At 47.1% G+C, this 13,013-nt stretch overlaps 1 protein-coding gene across 1 annotated transcript in view; it reads left to right on the top strand.

Annotated features, from left to right (window-relative positions):
- Positions 1-13,013, top strand: part of LOC144785007 (deoxyribonuclease-1-like) — a 95,879-nt gene that overhangs the window by 43,459 nt on the left and 39,407 nt on the right. The window lies entirely within an intron of this gene.

Raw genomic sequence — 13,013 nt, 5'->3', positions numbered from 1 at the left:
GTAAATGTAGTTTTGTTCCGCCATCTTGGGCATTTTTCGTTCGTGCTCGCGCAAAGAAGTACATTAATTATAATTAGGAGCTGTCAGGGTGCCTCCGTAAGTGAATCCAGATGGCCGGGCACGTTCACCATTCAGCAGCGCTCAGCGCGCAGCTGCTGCATGCCAGGCCGGGAAAGGGCTTCATCAGCCTCACTCATCCGGATCACAAACTCGGATCCTCACCATGATGGAACACACCCCTTGCTGATCTAAACTGTTCCAGTTCAGACTGGGCTTCCACACGCAACTCTTATTTCAAAGTTCAGGTAAGGTAAACCGAACTGCAACTCCAAGCTATATTTGTTTTTTTGGTTTCGTAATTGAGGCCAAGACCGAACTTTGCAAAAAACACAGGCTGTGAACACATTGTGTGTGTTTTAATGTTGCACTTCGTTGTAAATCCTTGACATACCTTTTTTCGCACTTTGGCTGCAGCTTGTATAAAGAGACTCGCCATCCTAAGTGTGCAATTCATTCCTTTCTTAGTTCGTCTCACCTCCTCCCTTCTTTTCTACTCTCCCCCCGCCCCTCCTATTTTCTTGCCATCGCTGGTTGCACTCTCTCCTCTCCGCTACTACTAATACCCGATGCCAGCTAGCTCCGCCCCACCCCCCGTCCCTCTACCTCACACCGCGATTCATTCTCCCTGCGATTCCTTCTGCCCCTGCTACATCACCTCAGCCCCCCCCTCCCCTCGCTGCAGGCGATGCACCCCCCCGTTCACCAGCTTTTGCTCTATGTAATGGCCCAGGGCGGCCAGTTGTGCCCCTCCTCTGTTGCTACAGGTATACCCTCCTCTTTGCTCTATTCGCCCCTCCCCAATGCTGTCTGTGCTCTGATGCTCCGTGCAAGCACATTGTGTTCTTCTCCACTCCTCACATGTCCTAAAAGCAGAGCTCAATGTTCAGGAGCAACGTGCCCTCCCTGCATCCCCCACCCCGCCCTCCTTCCCATTCCTGCTTCCCGTCTTGCTGCACAAGCCACTGTGTGTACATGACAAGCATTGCCACATAAAATCCATAGGATGCATGGAATGTTAGTCTTTCCAGCAATGGGTACATTAGTGCCCAGAATATTTACATAAATCTGTCCCCTCTCTCTTGGCAGGCCACTTGGACGGTTAATAATAGGCTTCGTCCTCTTTCTTTTGCTGCTCTTCCCTCCATCCTTGACTCCAGCCTGGGCTCCTTTCTTCCATCTCTCCCGTCTAGCGCTCCCACTCTGCAGCCCCCAGCCCCAACCACCCCTTCCGTCCAGCCCCCAGCCCCAACCACCCCTTCCGTCCCACCCACTCAGCCTTTTTACCTCACAACCTTTTCTTAACCCACTACTCCATTTCTTGTACCTCCTTTATATTGCCCAGTTACTTTCTATCTCCCACGTGGCCTTGGCCTTTCCTCCACCCATACATCCTCTACTTCCCATGCCTACATCGTTTGCTAGTCTTAGTGAATTCTCTCCCTTGCCCTTCCCATCTGTTGATCCATTCCTCTGGCTCTTTCATTTCCTGTATTTCCACTCTCAGCCCCTCAGGGGACCAGCACCACCAGTCCATGCTGTATGATCTCCAGTTTTACTGACCATGACATCTTGACTTTGATATATATTAGGAAAATAAGGTTGTCATGCTGTTCTCTGGTCCAATACATGTTGTTTTCTATGCGATTGCACAAAAGGTGGGTGGCTTTCTCTTTAGTGAGAACAGTGACCTCCCTAGGGTGCAGAAGACCCAGGTTTTAAACCTCAACCCTGCAAAGCTATTTATGCTTTAGGTTTGGTGACTCTGCTTTGCCCTGATGTAAATGCATTATAATAGATACTAAGCACTAGCCAACACAAACTCCCTTTAATAGGCCTTCAACTACACTACAACTGTAAACTGCTACAATTGGTAAAAAATAATTCCTTAACAGGACATTTTGTGAGAGTGCAGTTTGAGAGTGTAGTTTGAGAGTGCAGTATGAGAGTTGAGAGTGCAGATTGAGAGTGCAGTTTGAGAGTGCAGATTGAGAGTGCAGTTTGAGAGTGCAGTTTGAGAGTGCAGTTTGAGAGAGCAGAGTGCAGTTTGAGAGTGGAGAGTGCATTTTGAGAGTGCAGTTTGAGAGTGCAGTTTGAGAGTGCAGTTTGAGAGTGCAGATTGAGAGTGCAGTTTGAGAGTGCAGTTTGAGAGTGCAGTTTGAGAGTGCAGTATGAGACTTGAGAGTGCAGATTGAGAGTGCAGATTGATAGTGCAGATTGAGAGTGCAGAATCAGAGTGCAGAGTGCAGTTTGCAGTTTGAGATTGCAGTTTGAGAGTGCAGTTTGAGAGTGCAGAGTGCAGTTTGAGAGAGGAGAGTGCAGTTTGAGAGTGCAGATTGAGAGTGCAGTTTGAGAGTGCAGTTTGAGAGTGAAGTTTGAGAGTGCAGTATGAGACTTGAGAGTGCAGATTGAGAGTGCAGATTGATAGTGCAGTTTGAGAGTGCAGAGTGCAGTTTGAGAGTGGAGAGTGCAGTCTGAGAGTGCAGATTGAGAGTGCAGTTTGAGAGTGCAGTTTGAGAGTGCAGTTTGAGAGTGCAGTTTGAGAGTGCAGTTTGAGAGTGTAGTTTGAGAGTGCAGTATGAGAGTTGAGAGTGCATTTTGAGAGTGCAGTTTGAGAGTGCAGTTTGAGAGTGCAGTTTGAGAGTGCAGTTTGAGAGTGTAGTTTGAGAGTGCAGTATGAGAGTTGAGAGTGCATTTTGAGAGTGCAGTTTGAGAGTGCAGTTTGAGAGTGCAGAATCAGAGTGCAGAGTGCAGTTTGCAGTTTGAGAGTGCAGTTTGAGAGTGCAGAGTGCAGTTTGAGAGTGGAGAGTGCAGTCTGAGAGTGCAGATTGAGAGTGCAGTTTGAGAGTGCAGTTTGAGAGTGCAGTTTGAGAGTGCAGTTTGAGAGTGCAGTTTGAGAGTGTAGTTTGAGAGTGCAGTATGAGAGTTGAGAGTGCATTTTGAGAGTGCAGTTTGAGAGTGCAGTTTGAGAGTGCAGTATGAGACTTGAGAGTGCAGATTGAGAGTGCAGATTGATAGTGCAGATTGAGAGTGCAGATTGAGAGTGCAGAGTGCAGATTGCAGTTTGAGAGTGCAGTTTGAGAGTGCAGAGTGCAGATTGAGAGTGGAGAGTGCAGATTGAGAGTGCAGATTGAGAGTGCAGAGTGGCAGTGAGTGCAGACTGAGTGCAGAGTGACAGTGAGTGCAGACTGAGTGCAGAGTGACAGTGAGTGCAGACTGAGTGCAGAGTGACAGTGAGTGCAGAGTGACAGTGAGTGCAGAGTGACAGTGAGTGCAGAGTGACAGTGAGTGCAGAGTGAGTGCAGAGTGAGTGCAGAGTGACAGTGAGTGCAGAGTGACAGCGAGTGCAGAGTGACAGCGAGTGCAGAGTGACAGCGAGTGCAGAGTGACAGCGAGTGCAGAGTGACAGCGAGTGCAGAGTGACAGCGAGTGCAGAGTGACAGTGAGTGCAGAGTGACAGTGAGTGCAGAGTGACAGTGAGTGTAGAGTGACAGTGAGTGCAGAGTGACTGTAGAGTGAGTGCAGAGTGAGTGCGGAGTGACAGTGAGTGACAGTGAGTGCAGAGTGACAGTGAGTGCAGAGTGACAGCAGAGTGACAGTGAGTGCAGAGTGACAGTGAGTGCAGAGTGACAGCAGAGTGACAGTGAGTGCAGAGTGACAGTGAGTGCAGAGTGACAGTGAGTGCAGAGTGACAGTGAGTGCAGAGTGACAGCAGAGTGACAGTGAGTGCAGAGTGACAGTGAGTGCAGAGTGACTGTAGAGTGCAGAGTGACTGTAGAGTGCAGAGTGACTGTAGAGTGCAGAGTGACAGTGAGGGCAGAGTGACTGTAGAGTGAGTGCAGAGTGAGTGCAGAGTGACAGTGAGTGCAGAGTGAGTGCAGAGTGACAGTAAGTGCAGAGTGACAGTGAGTGCAGAGAGACTGTAGAGTGCAGAGTGACTGCAGAGTGCAGAGTGACTGTAGAGTGCAGAGTGACAGTGAGTGCAGAGTGACAGTGAGTGCAGAGTGAGTGCAGAGTGACAGTGAGTGCAGAGTGACAGTGAGTGCAGAGTGACAGTGAGTGCAGAGTGACAATGAGTGCAGAGTGACAGTGATTGCAGAGTGACAGCAGAGTGACAGTGAGTGAAGAGTGACAGTGAGGGCAGAGTGACTGTAGAGTGAGTGCAGAGTGAGTGCAGAGTGACAGTGAGTGCAGAGTGACAGTGAGTGCAGAGTGACAGTGAGTGCAGAGTGACAATGAGTGCAGAGTGACAGTGATTGCAGAGTGACAGCAGAGTGACATTGAGTGCAGAGTGACAGTGAGTGCAGAGTGACAGTGAGTGTAGAGTGACAGTGAGTGCAGAGTGACTGTAGAGTGAGTGCAGAGTGAGTGCGGAGTGACAGTGAGTGACAGTGAGTGCAGAGTGACAGTGAGTGCAGAGTGACAGCAGAGTGACAGTGAGTGCAGAGTGACAGTGAGTGCAGAGTGACAGCAGAGTGACAGTGAGTGCAGAGTGACAGTGAGTGCAGAGTGACAGTGAGTGCAGAGTGACAGTGAGTGCAGAGTGACAGCAGAGTGACAGTGAGTGCAGAGTGACAGTGAGTGCAGAGTGACTGTAGAGTGCAGAGTGACTGTAGAGTGCAGAGTGACTGTAGAGTGCAGAGTGACAGTGAGGGCAGAGTGACTGTAGAGTGAGTGCAGAGTGAGTGCAGAGTGACAGTGAGTGCAGAGTGAGTGCAGAGTGACAGTAAGTGCAGAGTGACAGTGAGTGCAGAGAGACTGTAGAGTGCAGAGTGACTGCAGAGTGCAGAGTGACTGTAGAGTGCAGAGTGACAGTGAGTGCAGAGTGACAGTGAGTGCAGAGTGAGTGCAGAGTGACAGTGAGTGCAGAGTGACAGTGAGTGCAGAGTGACAGTGAGTGCAGAGTGACAATGAGTGCAGAGTGACAGTGATTGCAGAGTGACAGCAGAGTGACAGTGAGTGAAGAGTGACAGTGAGGGCAGAGTGACTGTAGAGTGAGTGCAGAGTGAGTGCAGAGTGACAGTGAGTGCAGAGTGACAGTGAGTGCAGAGTGACAGTGAGTGCAGAGTGACAGTGAGTGCAGAGTGACAGTGATTGCAGAGTGACAGCAGAGTGACAGTGAGTGCAGAGTGACAGTGAGTGCAGAGTGACAGTGAGTGCAGAGTGACAATGAGTGACAGTGAGTGCAGAGTGACAGTGAGTGCAGAGTGACAGTGAGTGCAGAGTGACAGTGAGTGCAGAGTGACAGCAGAGTGACATTGAGTGCAGAGTGACAGTGAGTGCAGAGTGACAGTGAGTGTAGAGTGACAGTGAGTGCAGAGTGACTGTAGAGTGAGTGCAGAGTGAGTGCAGAGTGACAGTGAGTGACAGTGAGTGCAGAGTGACAGTGAGTGCAGAGTGACAGCAGAGTGACAGTGAGTGCAGAGTGACAGTGAGTGCAGAGTGACAGTGAGTGCAGAGTGACAGTGAGTGCAGAGGGACAGTGAGTGCAGAGTGACTGTAGAGTGCAGAGTGACTGTAGAGTGCAGAGTGACTGTAGAGTGCAGAGTGACAGTGAGGGCAGAGTGACTGTAGAGTGAGTGCAGAGTGAGTGCAGAGTGACAGTGAGTGCAGAGTGAGTGCAGAGTGACAGTGAGTGCAGAGTGACAGTGAGTGCAGAGTGACAGTGAGTTCAGAGTGACAGTGAGTGCATAGTGACAGTGAGTGCAGAGTGACTTAGAGTGCAGAGTGACTGTAGAGTGCAGAGTGACTGTAGAGTGCAGAGTGACAGTGAGTGCAGAGTGACAGTGAGTGCAGAGTGAGTGCAGAGTGAGTGCAGAGTGACAGTGAGTGCAGAGTGACAGTGAGTGCAGAGTGACAATGAGTGCAGAGCGACAGTGATTGCAGAGTGACAGCAGAGTGACAGTGAGTGCAGAGTGACAGTGAGGGCAGAGTGACTGTAGAGTGAGTGCAGAGTGAGTGCAGAGTGACAGTGAGTGCAGAGTGAGTGCAGAGTGACAGTGAGTGCAGAGTGACAGTGAGTGCAGAGTGACAGTGAGTGCAGAGTGACAGTGAGTGCAGAGTGACAGTGATTGCAGAGTGACAGCAGAGTGACAGTGAGTGCAGAGTGACAGTGAGTGCAGAGTGACAGTGAGTGCAGAGTGACAATGAGTGCAGAGTGACAATGAGTGACAGTGAGTGCAGAGTGACAGTGAGTGCAGAGTGACAGTGAGTGCAGAGTGACAGTGAGTGCAGAGTGACTGCAGAGACAGTGTGTCAGGGTGCACATTGTGTGAGTGTGCAGAATGAGTGTGCAGGGTAAACAGTGTGTGACTATGCAGGGTGACATTGGGAGTGTGCGGGTGAGCAGTGTGTGAATGTGTAGGGGCAGTGTGTGAGTGTGCAGAAAACACCACACACACATACACCACACACACATAACGCACACACAAACCACACACCTCAGTCTCTCAACACCACACACTTGTCACCACTCAACACAACACACTCACCACCACACTCACTCCCCAGGCTCACCCCCACAGACTCACCACCACACACTCACCAGCACACAGAAAACAACACACACAACAACACACCCCCAGCCGTCAATGAATGCTTTCACCATGCACAAACACCAACAACCATCATCCATCTGTGCACGCTTTTACCAAGCACACACCCACCAGCCGTCAGTGCACCCTTCCACCAGGCACACACACCTCCAGCCGGCAGTGCACTTTTCCACCAAGCAATCGCAGTATGGTACACTTTACTTTTAAACATATTCATATAAAGCACAGCATGCCACCATTGGTAAAATTACAATTCAACCAAGATACTTCCACTACACACCACATGCACACACTCCATAACACATGGCAAAAAGACATTGGCATTTACAATGCCATTAGCTCAAACTCAAATAAATCCGAGCCCGATTGCATTTCTAATGCTTGTTTATTTTGAATTCAGGGACTTTTAGTTCTATTTTATAATGAATAAAAAAGACTACATGTCCCATAATTCAAAGAAACAAAACCTGGACTAGAGCAGCATAGCATCACAGATGCCAATATTTTAGAAGAGAAAAGATGGAGATTTTAAAATAATAATCGCAAGACTGTATTTCTCCCACTGACCTATAGTTAGGCGTAGCCAAAATAAAGCCATTTTGGGGTTCTAAATTCATTAATTTCCCACCTGAATTGGGCCTATTGCCATGTAAGCATCTTGCCATGTATGCGTCATGCCATGTATGCGTCATGCCATGTATGCATCATGCAATGTATGTATCATGCGTTAACCTGTGAAACTTGGCAATGCTGCACTGACCAGGGCCCATTAATATATTTCCCCAATGTATTTTGTCGTGTCACATGATGAGAGGGAGGGAAATAATCACACAGAGGTAGTGGGTAACTGGCCTGCACCCGCCTTCACTTTTAGCCTTTTTATTAAACTCCTGACGTCAGAGCACCCCTGGGGGAAACAAACACCCCTTCTTTTGATTGATTAGTGTATCTGGTCCATACAACCCACGACACTATAGTTAGCCTTGAAAGACGGGGGCGGTATAGGGTGGAGTGCAGAGTCTTTCTCCGTTGTCTAGGGTGAGCCGTATTTGACCCTAGAAATGGACCCATACATGCCAACATTTTAGAAGAGGAAAGCGGGAGATTGTAGAAAAAGAATTGGGAGAATTTATTTCCCCCATTGGCTTCTATTGATGCAGAGGCAATTCCAGGCTGGAGACAGCCAAAATAAAGCAATTTTTTTGGGCATTAAAAATCGGGAGTCTCCCACCCGAAATGGGGCATGTCTGTGGACCCCACAATCTATCAGAAACCAAGTGGCACGAGAGACTGCATAGCTGCTCAGTGTCCCAGGTCCATACGTGATGAGCTGCTCCAGGACAGATTTTTTCTTTGAATTCTGGGACTTAACCAGGACTTACAAATACCAATATTCAAACAAAAACCTGAACTGGAACAGGGCATCCCTTATGGACCCGGGGAACTTGGCAGGGCTGGGAGTGAGATAAGTGGCCACGTGGGGATGTGACACTGCTTAAGGTGGCCAGGTTTCCGTTATCACTTTGCAGGACACTTTGTGCACATGGAGACAATTTGCACATGTGGAGAAACCAGAAGGTGTTTATTGGGGAAAAGTGAACTATGAGGCACAGCTTATTTTTGAGGGTTTCATTCTAAACCTCTCTCCTCTAAATTGGGATGTATGTAGGAAAAATGTAACAAGTTACTGAATCGCATTTTGCTTTTTGAACATTTGAAAAAGTATATTTGCTGTTGCGAACGTCCCGATTCTGCGAATTGGGCCGCTTGTGATCACAAAAATGCTTTCTACATCTGGCCTCTGATTACTATTCATACTGTATTCGAGTTTCAATCCGCTTACCACCTCCTGAAGCAAGTCTTGACTGCTCACTATTGCAACTTTTAAGAGACGAGTTAAAAAAATTAACAATTCTGGTACACAAATTGAAAGAAATTGTCTTACGCTTTGAAACACCAATGGTAAATATCAGTTTCTACTAGGCATAATGTCTAGAAACCACCTTCTGCCACAGAATTGGCCATTGAGCATGATTTAGCCCTAGAACTAGAATACTTGGCATCTAATCTCAGCTTTACTATTTCACCCAAATATGCAGGAAATAAACACTGTATTCTAAAGCTGGGCAGGGCCCACAAAACAGTGACTTTTCCTTGGAAGGGCAGTCTCCTGGCCTTGCCATCAGAATCACTGCTATTCCTGTTGTGGTCTAGTGGACTAGTGGGAAATGTGGACCCAGGATACACAGCTTTTTATCACAGCCTCTCATTTAGACATTGTGTGCTCTTGGGCAGATATTTTCTGTACTTATTCCCCATCGCTCCTTTTTGGCGAGATTGGGAGTATTTAGAGTCAAACCGAAAGCAGCTAGTATTCGTGTGTTTAAGAAAATGGACTGCATATTGCCTGGGAGATGGAGAAGTTCCTAGTCTCAAGGTATATTTATCAAAATGCCATATGGTGTGTAGCCTTTGCAGCAATAATCAGGGTGCTGCAGTCTGAGGCCCACTGCTTTAACAAACTGGTTGATCCCGGGCGACTCATACTCTCCTTCCAATCCAATCAGATTTATAATGTGCGACAAATCACCCGTGAGGGTCTCGAGGCGCTATCCACTGACCTGACAATATGTCAGTACTCTAAAACACACTTAATGGAACAAATACACACTAAGGGACAGATTTACAAGCCCCTTGCGCGTCTTTTACGACGCCATTGCGTCACTTTTGTGACACGGCGGCGGCACAAAAGATACGTCATGGTGCGGGGTATTTACAACGTGACGCATCTGGGAGATGCGTCACGTTATAAAGCCCTGCGCCAGAAGGAGGTGTTCCTGCGCAGGGAGGGGCGTTCCGGCGCAGGAACGCCTTCTAAAAGTGGCTGAGTGAAATCTACAAGATTTCACTCAGTCACTTTGGGGCCCATGCTGCGTCAAAACCCTGTGCCTGCTTGAAGCAGGCATAAGGATTGACGCAGCATTAACAAGATAGGGCCCCCCAGGGCATTGCTGGAGCTGCGTCGTGCTTGCGACACAACTCCAACAATGCGTCACTTTTACGGCACAGATGCGTGAGGCATCTGTGCCGTTTTTGCCCCATGGTGCGTTGCATTTTTTTTTTTTTTTTTTTTGCAGAGTTTTATATAGCGCGAACTAGACCCGAACCGAATCAGGTATCAGAGCGCTTTACATATTTTTCCAGTTACGTTACATTTTTTTTTTAACGTTTTACAGTGACTTTCATTTTAGGCACGGGGAGATTAAGTGATTTGCCCAGAATCACAGGAGGTTTTGGCGTCGTTACCGAGACTCGAACCCAGTTCCTCCAGGTCCGAGGTCGAGCGCCCTAGCCGTTAGGCCAACTCCTCTCCCATTGTAAATGAGGCGCATCCATGGTGGCGGAGGCATGGCGCACAATAAGTGGCGCATCCCTGCTGATATGCAGGGATGCGCCACTTATTGTAAATATGCCCCTAAGTCCTGTCTCCCAGGTCAAGTCCCCAGCATGGCAGTCATCAACACCCTCAGGGCTGTTTATCAGCAAGAGGCTGGATTTGCATTTTAATCATTGAATCTGCTCCTCAAGGACACCTCCAGTGCTACAGTTCCCACCTCGCAGTGCTCGATAGGTTCCACTTTTGCAGGCTGTAGTGGTTAAAGAGTGAGAATTTGTTATTCTTTCAGAGATATAAAACAGGCAGGGAACTAAAATGCAGGACAATGGGTGTCCAGTTGTGTCTCTCTGGGGGCAGAAAGGCAGGAGTCACAACTGCAGGACAAACCTGCAAAATAGTGGACGATTGGCCACCTTACGCTGCCCAGATCAGTGAGAAGAGGGAAGGCAATGACCAAAGGAACCAGGCAAGTGGTAGGGGACAGAAAGCACCAAAGAAGACCACAGAGAAAGGGTAAACACAAATGGTGGGTGTGGGAGTACATGGGGACCTTGGGATGTGGGAACAGGGGTCTTACCACAATACTGAAATGAAAACAGCAATATGTAGAAATTATAAAATCAAAAATAACTTGAAGGTCAGATAAACAACATATAGAAATAAATGGGAAGAAACCAAGTCACAAAATGGAAATCCAAAAATATAAAATTGAGTTTAAAAATTCAAAAGAAAGGAAACATGGACAAAATTAGTCTCTGGAACCGTACTGCACCGTTGCTGAAACATTTGTGCTGACTGAGTTTGTCAAACTGCTGTAAGTGTGCAGGGGTGCTGGAACAGTTGTGAGAGTGGGGTGCTGGCCAGCAACATCAAATCACTGAAGACATAAGGTTGTGAAAAAATCAAATGCTACTTTAAAAGCAGGAGTATTTAATGGGAGACTGGAATTTAGTACAAGGGTAGAGAGTTTTGGAGCAGGTTTGTTGTGTAAGTTATTGTCATGAAAATTATGCTTGGATTATCATTCCAATGTGTGCAAACATACCACACTTTATCCCAGCATAATGTTTGCCCACCTTGAAGAAAACCTGTAAATTCCTTGATTCAGATGACCATGTTTGATTTTTCCATTGACCAAAAACCTTGACTTTCACAGAAAGCCATGAGTTTGCTGTATTATTTTGGCGCGCTTACAAACACACGTAGCCCTTTGGCAGCAGTGTTTCCTACACAATCAAAAGACGGTATTGGAAGGTTTATGCCCTCCACATGAGGGCAGGTGGTGACTGGACTCTCCCCTGCCGCCAATGGGAGTCCGCCTCTGCCAGAAGTTGGGTGCACTCTTACTGAATAAGGGCCCGGCCTTCTTGGGTGGTACATAAAGCCAAATGGGTGAAGGTAACACAATGATGGTTGTTGACAATGAATAAGAAAGTAACTAGCACAACTGGGTTTGGGCTCCCAACAGTAAGGCCAAGCCACTGACCGAATAGAAAACGAAACAATTGCCAGTACTGTTCAAATAAATCCTACTCATTCAGCTACGGCACATTGGATTTAAACACATACGGGCCGATTCACAGAACTAACTTAAGACGAATTCCTAACCTTACTACTTTTGGTATTCACAGAAGGCATTTAGTAGTCGTAAAGTTAGGATTTTGTCTTAAGTTTGACTTAAAACAAACTAAAGAAAGACTAAAGACAGACTAAAGACAGACTTAAGACAGACTTAAGACAGACTTAAGACAGACTTAAGACAGACTTAAGACAAACTTAAGACAGACTTAAGACAGACTTAAGACAAATGTAGGATAGACTTAAGACAGACTTAAGACAAATTTAAGACAAATTTAAGACAAAATCCTAACTTAAGTCTGTCTTAAGTCTGTCTTAAGTTTGTCTTAAGTCAAATTTAGGACAAAATCCTAACTTCACTCCTACTAAATGCCTTCTGTGAATACCAAAAGTAGTAAGTTTAAGATGTTGTCTTAAGTTAGTTCTGTGAATCAGGCCCAAGGTGGCTGCGAGACTAACAGTTCAGTCTGAATTAATCAATAGATTTATTTTTTCTAGAATACATTCGCTGGTTAAATTTCACCAAATCTACATTTTGGACATCTACAATGAACAAACAAAACAATGTTCACTTTTGATAAAACATTGAACTGTACATATTTATAATCATTCAATACTCACAGTCACTCACCATATCAAAGATCCCACCACTTCACACTCACAGACACAACCAGCATACACTATTTACAATCGAATCCTAAATACAATAACATACAAGAGCCATAGATGATAATTTTGTCAAATCACATCAATTTGCAACTATGTTAGAAATTTGAAGATCTTATGGCTGGACAAAATGGTCACTCTGCCCTTCCAGCTCATGTTACCTCACTAGACACAAAACTTATTTTGTACAAGACCTAAAGACAAAACCTAATTAAACATTGAATGATAAAACTGGATTTCACTTTGTAACATAACAGATGGATGTCTGGATGCTAGTGAAGGCAAGAGGTCCTCAATGAAGGAACGGTGATGCTTTCTTTTTTTGTCTAAGATTCGCGTTTGGTTCAGTTACCGTAAATCATCACCTATCACCAGTGGCGGTGCGTCCATTAGGGCGCTGGGGCGTTGACCCACAAGCTGCGCCTGCAGCTCCCTCTGCGGCTCTGTTTGAACTGACAATGCATGTCAGTCAGCATGACGCTGGACCACCATCCCCCTTCAGAGTTTGAAGGGGGGTGGGCGGTCCGGCATCAGGCTGACTGACATGCATTGTCAGACCAGTGGGTGGCGCGGAGCGCACAGCAGGCAGCAGCACAAGTGCGCATGTTGAGTTTAGGGCGGGGAATTTTTCAAACCAGCCCAGTCATGCGCACTAGTGTTTTGCTCTGGCTGGCGGCTGCGCATTGGGAGAGCGAGGGTTGATCAACGCCGCAACCCTCGGTCTCCTAATGGGCGGGCTGGTGGGAAGTATCCCTGCTAAG

The sequence above is a fragment of the Lissotriton helveticus genome, chromosome 10 (genome assembly GCF_964261635.1).
Source record: "Lissotriton helveticus chromosome 10, aLisHel1.1, whole genome shotgun sequence".
In the NCBI taxonomy this organism is placed as follows: Eukaryota; Metazoa; Chordata; class Amphibia; order Caudata; family Salamandridae; genus Lissotriton; species Lissotriton helveticus.
The sequence above is the reverse complement of the archived record's forward strand: the minus strand, read 5'-3'. Positions and strand labels throughout refer to the sequence as shown.